Here is an 8043-nt window from a genome sequence, read left to right on the forward strand (position 1 = left end):
CCCTTTTGCACTGTGTACATTGCACATAGTGCAACCCTTTGCACTTAGTCTGTAGCACAGTACTCCAGCTGTGATGGAGTCTAAGCCCTGAGAATACAACAACCGGAATGAATGAGAGTATTCACATTTACAAAACCCCAAAACCAGTGAAGTTGGCACGTTGTATAAATGATAAATAAATACAGAATACAATGATTTGCAAATCCTTTTCAACTTATATTCAATTGAATAGACTGCAAAGACAAGATATTTAACGTTCCAACAGAGAAACTTGTTTTTTTTTTGGCAAATAATCATTAACTTTGTATTTAATGGCAGCAACACATTGCAAAAAAGTTGGCACAGAGGCATTTTTACCACTGTGTTACATGGCCTTTCCTTTTAACAACACTCAGCTAACGCTTGGGAACTGAGGAGACACATTTTTGAAGCTTTTCAGGCGGAATTCTTTCCCATTCTCAGCTTAAAGGCCTACTGAAACCCACTACTACCGACCACGCAGTCTGATAGTTTATATATCAATGATGAAATCTTAACATTATAACACATGCCAATACGGCCGGGTTAACTTATAAAGTGACATTTTAAATTTGCCGCTAAACTTCCGGTTCGAAACGCCTCTGAGGATGACGTATGCGCGTGACGTAACCCGGCGAACACGGGTATGCCTTCCACATTGAAGCCAATACGAAAAAGCTCTGTTTTCATTACATAATTTCAAAGTATTCTGGACATCTGTGTTCGTGAATCTGTTGCAATCATGTTCATTGCATTATGGAGAAAGAAGCTGAGCAAGCAAAGAAGAAAGTTGTCGGTGCGAAATGGACGTATTTTTCGAACGTAGTCAGCAACAACAGTTGTTTACATTCCCGAAAGATGCAGTCAAGATGGAAGAACTCGGATAACAGAGACTCTAACCAGGAGGACTTTTGACTTGGATACACAGACGCCTGTAGAGAACTGGGACAACACAGACTCTTACCAGGATTACTTTGATTTGGATGACAAAGACGCAGACGTGCTACTGTGAGTATGCAGCTTTGGCTTCTAAACATTTGATCGCTTGACCGTATGTGCGCAACTTTTTTTTGCGTATGTACGTAACTTTTTTAAAATATATAAGCTTTATGAACCTTGGGTTAGGTGAACGGTCTTTTGGGCTGAGTGATTGTGTGTGTTGATCAGGTGTTTGAATTGTATTGGCGTGTTCTATGGAGCTAGGAGCTAGCATAGGAGCTAGGAGCTAGCATAACAAACACGTAGGTGTTTTTATGCAGGATTAATTTGTGGCATATTAAATATAAGCCTGGTTGTGTTGTGGCTAATAGAGTATATATATGTCTTGTGTTTATTTACTGTTGTAGTCATTCCCAGCTGAATATCAGGTCACCCCCGGCTCTCACAGCATCTTCCCTATCTGAATAGCTTCAACTCCCCACTAGTCCTTCACTTGCACTTTACTCATCCACAAATCTTTCATCCTCGCTCAAATTAATGGGGAAATTGTCGCTTTCTCGGTCCGAATCTCTCTCACTTCACGCGGCCATCATTGTAAACAATAGGGAACTTTGCGTATATGTTCAACTGACTACGTCACGCTACTTCCGGTACAGGCAAGGCTTTTTTTTATCAGCGACCAAAAGTTGCGAACTTTATCGTCGATGTTCTCTACTAAATCCTTTCAGCAAAAATATGGCAATATCGCGAAATGATCAAGTATGACACATAGAATAGATCTGCTATCCCCGTTTAAATAAAAAAAATTCATTTCAGTAGGCCTTTAAGTTGTTCAACAGTCCGGGGGTCTCCGTTGTGGTATTTTAGGCTTCATAATGCACCACACATTTTCAATGGGAGACAGGTCTGGGCTACAGGCAGGCCAGTCTAGTACCCGCACTCTTTTACTACGAAGCCACGCTGTTGTAACACGTGGCTTGGCATTGTCTTGCTGAAATAAGCAGGGGCGTCCATGATAACATTGCTTGGATGGCAACACATGTTGCTCCAAAACCTGTATGTACCTTTCAGCAATAATGGTGTCTTCACAGATGTGTAAGTTACCCATGCCTTGGGCACTAATACACCCCCATACCATCACAGCTTTTCAACTTTGTGCCTATAAAAATCCATATGGTCCTTTTCCTCTTTGTTCCAGAGGACACGACGTCCACAATTTCCAAAAATAATTTGAAATGTGGACTCGTCAGACCGCAGAACACTTTTCCACTTTGCATCAGGCCATCTTAGATGAGCTCGGGCCCAGCGAAGCCGGCAGCATTTCTGGGTGTTGTTGATAAATGGCTTTCGCTTCGCATAGTAGAGTTTTAACTTGAACTTACAGATGTAGCGACGAACTGAAGTTACTGACAGTAGTTTTCTGGAGTGTTCCTGAGCCCATGTGGTGATATCCTTTACACACTGATGTTGCTTTTTAATACAGTACCGCCTGAGGGATCGAAAGTCACGGGCTTGCTGCTTACGTGCAGTGATTTCTCCAGATTCTCTGAACCTTTTGATGATATTATGGATCGTAGATGGTGAAATCCCTAAATTCCTTACAATCGCTCGTTGAGAAATGTTGTTGTTAAACTGTTGGACAATTTGCTCACGCATTTGTTGACAAAGCGGCGACCCTCGCCCCATCCTTGTTTGTGAATGACTGAGCATTTCATGGAAGCTGCTTTTATACCCAATCATGGCACCCACCTGTTCCCAATGAGCCTGTTCACCTGTGGGATGTTCCAAATAAGTGTTTGATGAGCATTCCTCAACTTTCTCAGTCTTTTTTGCCACTTGTGCCAGCTTTTTTGAAACATGTTGCAGGCATCAATTTCCAAATGAGCTAATATTTGCAAAAAATATAGTTTTGCAGTTCGATCATTAATTATCTTGTCTTTGCGGTCTATTCAATTGAATATAAGTTGAAAAGGATTTGCAAATCATTGTATTCTGCTTTTATTTACCATTTCCACAACGTGACAACTTCACTGGTTTTGGGGTTTTGTAGAACACCATCATTTTTACTCAGCAAAAATAGGCTTGTGTTTTGTTCAATGGCAAACAGACAACTAAGTTAAAGTGTTCCACATGGCTCGGTCCTCAGAACCTCGTTATTTTGTCCATAATCTGTAAACTTCCTTTTGTAAAGAAAACATTACATTTTTAATATGTAGAGGACACGTTTATTTTTTTGGCTGGAACCTGGTGTAACAAGCCTGCAGTTAGGCAAACATCAAGCATTAAAACATCAAGGCACGCATGATTACAAATACATATTACACTTGAACCTTGGCATCACATGGACGAAGATGAGACCTTCTGGAGGAAAGTTCTGTGGTCAGATGAAACAAAAATTTAGCTGTTTGGCCACAATACCCAGCAATATTTTTGGAGGAGAAAAGGTGAGGCCTTTAATCCCAGGAACACCACACCTACCGTTAAGCATGGTGGTAGTAGTATTATGCTCTTGGCCTGTTTTGCTGCCGATTTGCTTTAAATGGGACAATGAAAAAGGAGGATTACCTCCAAATTGTTCAGGACAAGCTAAAATCATGAGCCCGGAGGTTGGGTCTTGGGCGCAGTTGGGTGTTCCAACAGGACAATGACCCCAAACACACCTCAAAAGTGTGTACATACACACACATACAGTATGTCTTTCCCCCTCTGTCTAATTTTTATTTTATTTTTTCTATCCCCTCCTGCTGTGCCAAACACTAAATACTAGGGATGTCCGATAATGGCTTTTTGCCGATATCTGATATTCCGATATTGTCCAACTCTTTAATTACCGATACCGATATCAACTAGAGATGTCCGATAATATCGGTCTGCCGATATTATCGGCCGATAAATGCGTTAAAATGTAATATTGAAAATTATCGGTATCGTTTTTTTTATTATCAGTATCGTTTTTTTATTAATTTTTTTTTATTTTATTAAATCCACATAAAAAACACAAGATACACTTACAATTAGTGCACCAACCCAAAAAACCTCCCTCCCCCATTTACACTCATTTACACAAAAAGGTTGTTTCTTTCTGTTATTAATATTCTGGTTCCTACATTATATATCAATATATATCAATACAGTCTGCAAGGGATACAGTCCGTAAGCACACATGATTGTGCGTGCTGCTGGTCCACTAATAATACTAACCTTTAACAGTTAATTTTACAAATTTCCATTAATTACTAGTTTCTATGTAACTGTTTTTATATTGTTTTACTTTCTTTTTTATTCAAGAATTTTTAATTTATTTATCTTATTTTATTTGATTCATTTTTTTAAAAAGTACCTTATCTTCACCATACCTGGTTGTCCAAATTAGGCATAATAATGTGTTAATTCCACGACTGTATATATCGGTTGATATCGGTATCGGTTGATATCGGTATCGGTAATTAAAGAGTTGGACAATATCGGCATATCGGATATCGGCAAAAAGCCATTATCGGACATCCCTAATATCAACCGATACCGATATCAACCGATACATGCAGTCGTGGAATTAACACATTATTATGCCTAATTTGGACAACCATGTATGGTGAAGATAAGGTACTTTTTAAAAAAATAATAAAATAAGACTAAACTAAATGTTTTGACCATGTCTTTATTGACTTGTTTTGACAAGTCTTCTTTTTCATCACCGGCTCCATCTCTTTCCTTACTCCTTACCTGCCGATATTATCGGACATCCCTACTAAATACATCCAAACATTTTTTGGAGTCAAATTCTGTAGACATTAGGTAACAAGAGAAGTAGACGTAGAGGCGTATTCCGCACTTCTCTTTTTGTAAAGTAAATATGCACAACAGAGATTTGCCTAAATGGCTGGACCGGACGGATTTAAAAAATACACATTAAAATGCGGTGGGTTCTGCGGATGTTGGACGCTGTGTCGGATTGTTGACGCTGGCAAGACGAATTCGGGACACGTAGATTGGGGACCCCCGATTAACAATCTGGAATTAACTTTCACCAGTCAGAGGCGATGCAGCGGCTCACCCCGGCTCAGTATGTCAAGAGCAGCACGAGCTAGTTAGCTCTCTGTGATCATGGCGCAGCTAAAAAGTTTGTCTGCATTAGCGCTTAGAAAAACAATATAACTAGAGATTAGTGATGGGTTGATGAGGCGTCATGAAGCGTTTCGACACATTGCAAAACTGTATTGATGCTGTGTCACTAAATACTGACATCTGCTGGACATTAACAGTCCCTACAGGCAACCTATGGACCGACTCAACTGACACTGATTTTATGACCTAGTATATACAATAATATAAACCAAGTCATTGTATTCCATTTAGGATTATTTCATATCTTCATTTAAATTAAAATATATTTTTATCTTTTTTAGATAGTCAATAAATAATGTGAACATTAACTAGGGATGTCCGATAATGGCTTTTTGCCGATATTCCGATATTGCCCAACTCTTAATTACCGATACCGATATCAACCGATACCGATATATACAGTCGTGGAATTAACACATTATTATGCCTAATTTGGACAACCATGTATGGTGAAGATAAGGTACTTAAAAAAAAAAAAATGAAATAAGATAACTGAATTAAAAACATTTTCTTGAATAAAAAAGAAAGTACAACAATATAAAAACAAGTTACATAGAAACTAGTAATTAATGAAAATGAGACAAATTAACTGTTAAAGGTTAGTACTATTAGTGGACCAGCAGCACGCACAATCATGTGTGCTTACGGACTGTATCCCTTGCAGACTGTATTGATATATATTGATATATAATGTAGAAACCAGAATATTAATAACAGAAAGAAACAACCCTTTTGTGTGAATGAGTGTAAATGGGGGAGGGAGGTTTTTTGGGTTGGTGCACTAATTGTAAGTGTATCTTGTGTTTTTTATGTTGATTTAATAAAAAATAAAAATAAATAAAAAAAAACAAAAAAAAACCGATACCAATAATTTCCGATATTACTTTTTAACGCATATATCGGCCGATAATATCGGCAGGCCGATATTATCGGACATCTCTACCGATAATGGCTTTTTGCCGATATCCGATATTCCGATATTGCCCAACTCTTGATTACCGATACCGATACCAACCGATACCGATATATACAGTCGTGGAATTAACACATTATTATGCCTAATTTGGACAACCAGGTATGGTGAAGATAAGGTCCTTTTTAAAAAATAAAATAAGATAAATAAATTAAAAACATTTTCTTGAATAAAAAAGAAAGTAAAACAATATAAAAACAAGTTACATGGAAACTAGTAATTAATGAAAATGAGTCAAATTAACTGTTAAAGGTTAGTACTATTAGTGGACCAGCAGCACGCACAATCATGTGTGCTTACGGACTGTATCCCTTGCAGACTGTATTGATATATATTGATATATAATGTAGGAACCAGAATATTAATAACAGAAAGAAACAACCCTTTTGTGTGAATGAGTGTAAATGGGGGAGGGAGGTTTTTTGGGTTGGTGCACTAATTGTAAGTGTATCTTGTGTTTTTTATGATGATTTAATAAAAAATAAAAATAAACGATACCGATAATAAAAAAAAACCAATACCGATAATTTCCGATATTACATTTTAAAGCATTTATCATCTCTAATCATAACATGGAAATCTAAGAGAACGTGTTGTGAATGAGGATGCTTGTGGACTGGGATTTTTTTAAATATTATTTATTAATTTTTTTACACATTTTTATTTAAAAAAACCCAGTTTTTCCAACGTATTAAATTTTAGACGATTTCTCTTCTTAGTTATCATTTCTCCGGCTGTAGAAAAGACCTGCTCACAGGGCACAGAGGAGGCGTCAGTGCGACACAGTTCGCGTATCGGTCACGTGACCGAAACAGCGCATGGTCGGTCACGTGACTTTCTAAAAGCGGTACGCGCACCGACACAGGGTGTTGCTCTATGAGCTCGACGCATGCGCCGATGCATCGGTGTTGCCGGACCCATCACTACTAGAGATGTCCGATAATGGCTTTTTTGCCGATATCCGATATTGTCCAACTCTTAATTACCGATATCAACCGATACCGATATATACAGTCGTGGAATTAACACATTATTATGCCTAATTTTGTTGTGATGCCCCGCTGGATGCATTAAACAATGTAACAAGGTTTTCCAACATAAATCAACTCAAGTTATGGAAAAAAATGCCAACATGGCACTGCCATATTTATTATTGAAGTCACAAAGTGCATTATTGGTGGGCGGGGTTGAGGGGGGTTGAGGTGGGGTAGCGGGGGGTGTATATTGTAGCGTCCCGGAAGAGTTAGTGCTGCAAGGGTTTCTGGGTTGTGTTGTGTTTATGTTGTGCGGATGTTCTCCCGAAATGTGTTTGTCATCTTGTTTGGTGTGGGTTCACAGTGTGGCGCATATTTGTAACAGTGTTAAGTTGTTTATACGGCCACCCTCAGTGTGACCTGTATGGCTGTTGACCAAGTATGCCTTGCATTCACTTGTGTGTGTGTGAAAAGCCGTAGATATTATGTGACTGGGCCGGCACACAAAGGCAGTGCCTTTAAGGTTTATTGGTGCTCTGTACTTCTCCCTACGTCCGTGTACACAGCGGCGTTTTAAAAAGTCATACATTTTACTTTTTGAAACAGATACCGATAATTTCCGATACTACATTTTAAAGCATTTATCGGCCGATAATATCGGCAATCCGATATTATCGGACATCCCTAAATATAACTAATACTTGGTTAATATTTAAGTCACAAGATGTAAACTGAATATTGTTGGCAGTTTTTGGATGTTTTTTTTTAAGAGAGCTACTCCCATTAGCTGGATTGTTAGCCACCTCATACTTGCCATATTTTACGACTTAGAATGAATAAAACAAGAAGAATATCTGTTCTTGTCTCACATGGGGATCGTGAATGTAGGCAAAAATCCCAAAGAAGTTCTGTTCCCCTTTAAGTTCTCATCATCCCCACTATCCTATTATATATATAATAAAAGTTGTTATATATATAACAACTTTGGCTTGTATGCCGCTCTTTGCTCCTGGT

The 8043-nt window shown here is 38.3% G+C and overlaps 1 protein-coding gene across 1 annotated transcript in view; it reads right to left on the reverse strand.

Moving 5' to 3' along the window:
* The window catches only part of LOC133642605 (transmembrane protein 235-like), a 142832-nt gene that overhangs the window by 82791 nt on the left and 51998 nt on the right, over positions 1-8043 (reverse strand). The window lies entirely within an intron of this gene.

Source organism: Entelurus aequoreus, linkage group LG25, assembly GCF_033978785.1.
Source record: "Entelurus aequoreus isolate RoL-2023_Sb linkage group LG25, RoL_Eaeq_v1.1, whole genome shotgun sequence".
Lineage (NCBI taxonomy): Eukaryota > Metazoa > Chordata > Actinopteri > Syngnathiformes > Syngnathidae > Entelurus > Entelurus aequoreus.